The sequence below is a fragment of the Hesperophylax consimilis genome, chromosome 26 (genome assembly GCF_061612785.1).
Source record: "Hesperophylax consimilis isolate HC1 chromosome 26, BYU_Hcon_1.0, whole genome shotgun sequence".
NCBI lineage: Eukaryota > Metazoa > Arthropoda > Insecta > Trichoptera > Limnephilidae > Hesperophylax > Hesperophylax consimilis.
This window is the reverse complement of record NC_142861.1, coordinates 18,105,500-18,115,213: the sequence shown is the minus strand read 5'-3', so window position 1 is coordinate 18,115,213 and position 9,714 is coordinate 18,105,500. Positions and strand designations below refer to the sequence as shown.

At 32.5% G+C, this 9,714-nt stretch overlaps 1 protein-coding gene across 7 annotated transcripts in view; it reads left to right on the top strand.

Moving 5' to 3' along the window:
• The first annotated feature begins 249 nt into the window (after positions 1–249).
• Positions 250–9,714, top strand: part of mtd (TLD domain-containing protein mustard) — a 262,898-nt gene continuing 253,433 nt past the window's right edge. For 2 of the 7 annotated variants that reach the window (XM_089647436.1, XM_089647435.1), the window contains exon 1: positions 252–659. The gene's annotated coding sequence lies outside the window, so the exon portion shown is untranslated. Of the gene's footprint in view, positions 660–9,714 lie in introns of all 7 variants that reach the window. The other 5 variants (XM_089647443.1, XM_089647440.1, XM_089647441.1 and 2 more) reach the window with 4 other exon arrangements.

Sequence of the window (9,714 nt, the reverse complement as noted above, 5' to 3'; positions counted from 1 at the left end):
CGCTCACTTCACTTCAATAATCCCGAGAGTTGTCACGGGTCTGCGCTAGTCTGATTATATTATAGATAATTTATTTTATGATTAATAAAAATATCTATTTGATTGCACCGCCCGGTCTGGCAAACCCGCATAGAAAAGACAGCGACGAGCGGATTTGGCCAATACCACCAAGTCGACTGCACTCTCCTCAGGCAGCGGCTCTCTTTACCGCCTCACTCTTTACTCTTTAGCCTGACTCACGACTCTTTGCCGCGACTCTGCTCTTCAGTCTGCACTGTCTTCAGTGACAAGACCAGTGTGAATACTTTAGGCGCGCAGCGAGCACGTACGTCCGCCACGACGCACTTTAAACGAAGCACGGGCGCGCGCGGGAAACGCGGGCACTACTGTCACTGTCTATCAAAACATCGACCCGTGATTACCATCGATCCATGATTAGCATCGATTGACTGACGAGAGCTCGTCGGCAGTTCGATTCGGAAATCGACCTGAATCGGTTCGCGATTCGCGCTCCGGTCGAATAATCGATATTACCAAATAATCGAAAATATTAATTATTATTATCGCATTTCGATTTGATGTGTTTTGGTTTTTTTTTGTCGAATCGAAAATTTTTTTGTGTGTGTTTTGGGATTTTAAGTGCAACATGTGAAAAAGAGGTATTTTTTTTAAATATCAAAATTTGATTTTATTTGTGATATTTTTATCAATAGTTTGTAATCGTCTAGTATATATTTGAAAATTAACTTTTTTATTTGTTTGAACCAAGGTCTTACCCATTTGTTATCGTATATATTTTTTGTGATGATTTTTTTTTATCTAGGTATTATAAATATTTAAGATTTTTAGAGATTTTTTCTTTTTTCTTTGTTTGTGTTTTTGTTGAGAATCCACACAATCGTTTTTTTAGGATTGATCATTTTTTATTACTCGCTTAATAATTATGTTGAAACTATTGCATTATTTCATGGTTAATTCTACTTAACCAATATTTCAAGTTTTTTGTTCGTATTACGATTTATGAATGATTATGTTTTTTTATTATTTTGATATTTTTAACTAAACTAAAAATAAATCTAAACCCTTTCACAATATTCTATAAAAGTTATGTCCATAAATTTTAGTTATGTGGCTTTAAATTTTAGTTATGTGGTTATAAATTTTAGTTATGTGGCTATAAATTTTAGTCATGTGGTTATAAACTTTAGTTATGTGGCTATAAATTTTAGTTATGTGGCCATAAATTTTAGTTATGTGGCTATAAATTTTAGTTATGTGGCTATTTTTGAGGGAAGTACGAGTTGCTCAGGTCGGGTTGCTTCCAACATCCCTTAGTTAAGGTTTTCGCTGAAATCTTTGTTTGTTGATGCAGATGTAGACGATCAGAAATTTACCTTTTAAATAGAACTGTTAGTAAATAACACTTTATTGAAAATAGAAAAAGCGCATACCCTTGAAAAATCACAAAATCTTTATTTTCTTGTCTTAAGTTTGACCGTAAAAAAATAAATGCACATTTCAAATATAGAACAGAAAATTAAAATAATTTTCTGTTCACTATTTGATTTGGTCACTTGACTAAATTCTGGATTATGATGTTCTAAATGAAGTTAAAAATATAAAGTTTTTAATAAATTGTCATTAATCATGACAACTAAAAACTCTTTCTGTAATTTACTGGTTACTAACTGAGTTCACAGTTCACAGTTCACAATGTTTGATTGTTGAATTCATCAGCTGTCCTTCATCCTCCTCCTCCATCATTGCAAAAGCAACATCTTCCGCTTATGACGATGGTAGTAGTAGTTTTTGAAACATTGTTAGGTTATATGTACGTAACACGGAAATTCTAGTATGAATAAAATTTTTTAAAAAATCATCAAAAATATTAATTTCGGTTTACTGTGCGTGAAACGTTATACTTAAAATTTGCTTTGAATTTAAGTGTTATTTTTAAAATTGATTTTTCAGAGAAACTATAAAGTACCTACCTAATTATTTTTAATTTTGAACCTGTAGGTTGTATTTCTTTTGTTTCAATTTTTGACAGTGTTCGTGATAATTCAAGCTTAGTAACGATATTCATTCGAAATTTTAATTTCCGACCGTCCTCTAATTTGTTTACCAAAAAATTTTTAAAAAATCAGCTTCACAAATCCCGCAATTATAATATCCCTTGATTTTTAACGAATCTGCGCTAGTAATCTTAATATAAAAAAAATGAGAATGTGTATGGTTGGTTCCAGTTTGAAAGATAGGATAGTTTTGGACCCGGTAGATTGATATTTCTAATACAAAAATACATACAACCACAAATTTGAACTTGCCTACACAGAAGGCGATCTGTGCAGGAAAACGTCCACCCGGGCCCACGAGTATTACAATAAAATGTACAAGTATTTAATTATTACAAACACAATTATTGAAGGTAGTGTGTCGAATGATTTATTCTGTGAACATCGTGCATATTGATATATATTATTCAACTAATATTTTCTCGTATGTATAGTATTTACTATTTAGCTAAAAACAATCACGTACACGTAGCAGCAACACAAAGCCTCCTAATATATGCTTGACGTAGAACAGAGCCTAACAAAGCCAGCCAATAAACGCGGAAGCGTTTACGTAACGAATTTTTGTTTACTGTTTTTAAATTTAAATTGCAAAGATATAAACGGAAACATTAGAACTATTTGATGGTCTTTAAAATGTTTTTTTCATTATCATTTTTTTAATGAGAACATGCGATTTTGCATTTATTGACTGTCAAAATGTATTTATTATAATTTATTTAATTATTTTTGCTAAAACAAAGAATTCCAGCCAATTTATTTTATTTTTAATGTTCACCTTCCCACTTATATACCAGTATTTTTTTTAAGATCTCGATTTTATATATAAAATAATAATTTTCAAAGTTAGCATTTTTCAAAGCCCGCCAAAACGATTGAAACTTGACTACTATCGAGTATTATTGTTACTATAAAAAAACTGCATTATATCAACTTTTATTCGACTACGTATCTCATTCAAGTGCAGATATGATGCGTTGTCTTCGTCGACTCCTAGAACCATTCAAACTAATAAACACTAATAAGAACAAACTTTGAAATTGTTAGCGAAATCGGTCCAGTAGTTTTTGAGTCTATAAACATTAATTTTTGTATATATGTAGATTTGATATTAGATTTTGCATAAAACCCGCAAAACTGCATCTCTTCAAAATATATATCAAACCAAATTTTTAAAAATTTGTTAATGCACATGTGTAGATCTAACAAAAGCGCGTATCATCTACGTATGTTAATATTATTTTGGAAACACGTTCTACGGTAAGTAAATAACTAAGAAGGTTCTTATCTCGACTATTTCAGTTTCAGTAAAGTTGCGCGGCTGTCGTGTGTCGCCCTAAGATGATAAATTTGTTTTTATGGGAGGCAGCACAACTGTTAAATTTTGTAATAACAAATCTGGTTCTTTAAAAATATTTTTTTAAGCCCTGAATTAAACTCTTTACAAATGTCCAAAATCTGACATCATTGAAATTGAGAAATTGCCTTAATACCTAGTTCCTACAAAATGATATATTATTGATGTACCATTTTGAAATTTTATTTTTTCGCATGGCAAGGAAATTGCTAAAACTAGGTTAGTTATCATATCAGTTGTTTACTACAAATTTTAATTATTTGCGCACAAGTGTCAACCGGTGTACGGCGGGCGTTTGGCATTTTGCCCCCGGCATTCGAAGGGTTGTTAATTTGGGATGAAATGTTCGGTGTATCAACTGAAGCATGCATAATTAAATATCGCATGCATATTAAATATTATATAAAGTTCTTATATCCTACTGACTACTGACAAATCTCCTCTGTCTGGTCCGATATCTGCATGATATATTATGGATGACGTTATCTCTGTTCAAACAAAACAGTGGGAGTATAATACGAATGTTTTTATTATCTTTACCGAGTTCGTCACCAAACACTATACATACGACTGTTACAATATGTTTTTTGTTTGTTTATCAACTCTGGAGGCTTTAGACGGATTATACGAATTTATTTATAGCACTATCAATTCCAGAGGACGATTTTCATCAAAGATCTAATTATTATTGATCGAACACACGAGGTAAAACTAATCTGGTGATTATTTTCAAATTGAAAATAACCGTCTTATCCAACTTATAAATTAATGATTATGTAGATAGGTGATTTTAATAAAAATATATATTGTTATCAAACACATCGTTGATAAGTGCTTCTGGCTTCTGTTTTATGTAATACTAGTTCAGACCCGTTGAAGTAGTAAATCTAGTTGTGCAAGAAAACTAAACCACGCCACCCTAATATTTTCTCGCACACGCCTAACACGGCATCCTTATCTAGAAAACGGTGGTCGTCGTAGATCTATTATTGACCATGCAGCTCACAGTTTACCAATCAGTGGCTCGTCATTACCAGAGATGTGCAAAATGGGTACCCAAAACCATTTGAAATGCAAAATGGAAATGGGTCAAAACTTTTCCATTTGAAAATGCAAAATGGTTTTTAGAAAAGCATTTCAAATGCAAAATGCAAAATACCTATTTTCAAAATGCATTGAAAATGCAAAATGGTTTCTCAGGTCAAACAATTAAAATAATTATAGAATTTTTAAACAATTTTGTCATTTAATAATGGACATCAATGTAGAACAAACATATTACATGATGGTAAATCCAAAAACACCACGACTACAGATTATGAAACCACAAAAAAATTGCGCGGGACTAATGTTGCCAACGTAAAAACATAGAAACTGCTATCTAACATTTAATATTACAGCATCATGGCCATGTTCAGTATTTTTTGTAATGGTATCACTCAATTGCCAGGGCTCCTACCAGGGAGCAACTTGACAAATGTAAATTATCTCTCATAGCGAGGTTGAGGACCGACTGATATTTGGGGCTTATGAAAAAAAGATGAGTAGAGAAAGTAGGAAGAATGTTGCAAAAAAGCATTTAAAATGGAAAATGCATTGAGAAAAGCATTTAAAATGCAAAATGCAAAATGGTTTTTAGAAAAGCATTTAAAATGCAAAATGGAAAATACCCATTTTACATTTTGCATTTCCATTTGAAATGGATTTATTTGAAATAAAGCACATCTCTGGTCATTACGTACCACGGACGGCCTATATAAGCGGAAGCACGGCCTTGAACGAGCAGAGATCCCGATCCGGTCGTAGGCTCAAGGACTGATAATGGTAGCGATCCCTTCCAGCGAGGTCTTAAAGAAGTTCTTTGCTAAATATGTGATACTTTTATCGAGACGTATCGTCCCTTTCAGTAAGGTTAAAGAGTAGCTTGAAGATTTTTTCATCTGAATTTTATCGGAGATAACGCGCCGTGTCACCCTTCCCGGGAGTCTAATTAAGTATATTATTTATGTAACTGACTCAAATAATCGCTTACTATCATCACACTAAGCGATAAAGGTTGATTGTGTCGTGGTGGAGGAATTAGCCAGCCGAGGAATTAAACTCACTACGCCTAGGTGAACCTGACGCGATGCCAAATCAGCCGCTGACTCGTTAATATCAACCACGGGAATTTATTTTAACTGGCGTTACCGTAACCAACAACCGCATGTTTTGACGGTTCTAATAATAATTATGTAAGATACGTGCAATGCACACAGTAGCGCGTATTAACCCTTCGAGCTTCCTCGTCCATGCACTATAAAAGTTTTTCAATATATTTTTCTTTTATTCTGAAATACGTGATTTTTACGGCCTTAGAAAGATTAATAATAATTCTTCTTGTCTTATCTCAAATATATACACTAGATGCCGTGAATGAAATCCTTAAATTAACAAAACTGTAATATAACATTTGCGCGGATAGAAATGAGTATTTATTTATTATTTGTACTATAAAAAACATTGGTATTAATAGAATTAATTAATAAGAACAAACAAAAAGAAGTAGTCACGCTGTGCTGCCATAAGGCGGGTTGTCTGCAGGTTCTACATTTTTTCTTTAAGGTGATGCAATACGTAATAATTTAAAATCATGTGTTTTTGGTTTGAAAATTTGGTCGCCTAGAAATGTTTCAGATGCTTTAATTAAATACTGCGAGTAGAATACATCCTGGCCTCTGAAATAATCGAGTATTTTTTAGATAAGTCTTATTATAAGCCCAGAAAAAAATAATGTACAGGCCTATGAAAACTGCTTTAAAGTTCAAAATCTCCTACTTACAAACCCATTTTCGGTTATGGTTTTATTGTATAATGTGGCAAATAAAGTCATTTATAAAATGATCGAAAAACATTTAAATATTTGTGCCTGAACATCCACAAAATAAAATAAAAGGCACTTTTCGCCATGTTTTTTTCATGGATGGTGTGAAGCGGGAATTTAAGCCTTATCGCCATCTACATAAGGTGTGTTATTGATAGCGGCTCGATTCAAAATATTACACGACGTAGTGCATCGCCTTAATATAATAAACACAGCTGACTTGATTATTATATTTATATTATTATTTGGAAGAAATTCTCTAAATGATAAAATTAAAGCTGCTAAATGAAAACCCTTTCAAAATCCGTCGCGTAGCTTAGAAGAACTAAGCCCACAAACAGACAGACGCGTATAGCGACTTTTTTGTAGTATACTTTAATAAACATAACACAGTATAATCATTTTGTTTGTGTATTTATTTACATTTCATTTTACGACAATATCCGTAATGCACTGGTCTCTTTTTCTGACCTCAGGACGAAAATAATCCTCCTCGGGGCTTATGTCATTTTTGGGGATGCTTTTTAGAAACGGAAGGATAGGAAATTCTACGAAGAAAAAAGTACAAGGGGTGGGTAGGAATCAGGGGGTTAATCAGAATCCATCCCTCCCACTGCCGTGCAAGGTAATGTACCTCACCCCATGAACTCGGGCACCCCTGCTAAGTGCAAAGCCTATGGCAGAGGTGTTGGTTATCCAATAAATGGTCCCGGGCGACGGTACCCATATCCACCTCCCAAATTACGAGCTTGAAGACGCTTAATAGTTTTTCAATAGTACCGTTAAAATTTTTGACAATATTTCGTAAAATAAATATATTGTTATTTTTATATAAGGAAATGATTCAGTCATCATTATTCCATGACATTACATAAGTAATCAGTTGTGATATGAGCATTAATCATCGGAGACACGTTACACATTTTAATTTAATTTTTCAAGGTTATATATTTTATTTCGCGTTCATTATCTTCACCTAATTATCATTCGATGACATTGATCTTATTTATGATCCGTATTGTTTGCGTTGCGAATCTTTGCTAGTGGCGTTATTTTATGATGAAATTCTTATTTTTTTGAAAAGTATTTTTATTTTTTAGCAAAAGCGTTATTATGTTATTTTTTTAAATTATTCAGCAAAAAAAACAGTTTTTTCTTTCAAAATTGAAATCTAAAACAATTGCAAAGGACAGTACCCAGCTTTTTCGACGTGACGTTAACTGAGTTCCATTTTATGGCTGTTAGAGCTTTTCAAATCATTGGACAAAGAAATATTTAGAAACTTTAATATCACTTTCTCATAATACCGAAAAATCGCGCGAATAAAACGATAATCGCGTTATTCGCCCTTAGTATCGTGAAAATTGCGATCTTCTCGTTTTTAAAAATGGCTAAATTTGTGCTAACGCAAACGCGATTTTTTGACATCGCTATAATGAATGAACATAAATATTTGAAACTAGCTGTACCCCGCCACGCGATGCTATGGCTTAGCCTGTCTGATAGATAAACAATTGCGCATGTTGCTTTTAAGTTCAACAGATGGCGCTGTTTAAAAAAAGCATGTTTGTATAACAGACCGCGCTGATTTTCATAAACATATTTGTACCTGTCACAGGTGACATCTATATAATATAGGTACATAAAAACACACGCGTATTCGAATGCAAAGTTGTGTCAAAATTTCAAAGCAATCGGTGAAGAACTCTTGGAGATTTAAGATTTTGAACAAACGATCATTTACATTTTTATTTATATAGATAGATATATTTGCATTCTTTCTTATTCACGAGCTTGAAGTCAGCTTAATGTTTTACTTCGTCTAGATATGTATTCATATTTTTCAGGGCTATTGTGTCGATTTTTTTTCAAACTCACGACAACACGTCTTTATATCTTAGAAGTAGGCATATTCTTATTTTCTTACAACAGGCTTATACCTACAAACTATCATGTTTTCATTTGCTTTTATCTGTCAAATCTTTTATTGCTTTTACTATTCTATACTCTATTTTTATTTCTTATTCTATTTTTTATATAAACTATGTAAAATGGCAGACCGAACGCCCTCGATTTAGAAGGCCACGATAACCAGTCAAACGCTCTATATTTTGTTAACAATACATATTCTTATTTTTTTACAACAGGTTTATACCTACAAGTAATCATTGTATGTATTTACTATTTACTTGCCGTTATAATATGTCAAATGGATATGGTTATATGTACTTACAATCTTCAGAATATTTTTTTATGAACTATGTATGTAAAAGCCCAGGGCGTATAATTAAATAAATACATACAGACAGTGCTAATAATAAAACAAAAAATATCTAATATGTTGCCGCATAACGATGCATCAAACGCAGCCTGCAGGGTCTAGCAGCAAAAAAACATATATCAGCAATTTGTCAGCTGCTTCTTACAATAAAAATAAATTTTTAATTTTCATTGTTTTTAGAATGTCAAAGTCTCCCCGTATCTAAGATGATTTCAGTTTGATAAAATGTCACATCTTTTGTCCAGAATTATTCTTGCTCTGAATGTTTTTTTAATCTTGTGATTACAATCGTTTACGTTTTTATCTGTGATTGACTTCTCTTGAGATTCTGTAGATAAAAATCCAATTAATAAATAACATTTAACACGAAGATTTTTGTGGTGTATTCGTATAAACAGTTGAAATTTCTGATATTGGGGGGAATTCCTTTACATATATAACTACTACTATCTTAATGACATATATATTTACATATGTAGAAACATAAAACTAAAATTAATATTAACAATCTAATTTTACTAGCGCCGGAAGAAGAAGGAAGTTCTATTATAATTAGTTTTTATTGTTAGCCGGAATGAAGTGAATTAATGAAATGAATCGTCTTTCTTGAACGCATTTAGATGATTCATCTGCCAATTAAACCCATTGACTTGTTATGTTCCCGCTGATATTGTCAATGAGGAATAAGGTATTATTTCAGTCAATAGTCAATTCGCTTTGTTCTTCAGTAAAAATATTGTGTCGGCTTGCTTCTACGTATGGATATTTCAAGCGACTAATTATTTCTTATACGTATCATATATGTCATAAACAATGTAGTTACCTAAATCTACACGTCGAAGCCACCTTATTTGTGGCAATGATAATAATAAGTAATAAGGTATTATTTCATTCAATTCGCTTTTTTGTTGAGTAAAATCGTTCGTACTGATTTATTTTGGTTTGATGTTCATCAAAAATGTAAAAGCAAATTCAACCGGACGTTGCCTTGCCCGTAGAGCAAGCAGTAAGCGGTAAGCACCAGTGGAGCGAGGCTGTTACCTAATATAATCATTAAAGGGGAAAGGTCCCATTGGTTGATAATGTAATAACAATAACTAATATAATAACGTAACAGCGTAATACCGCAATAACCGAC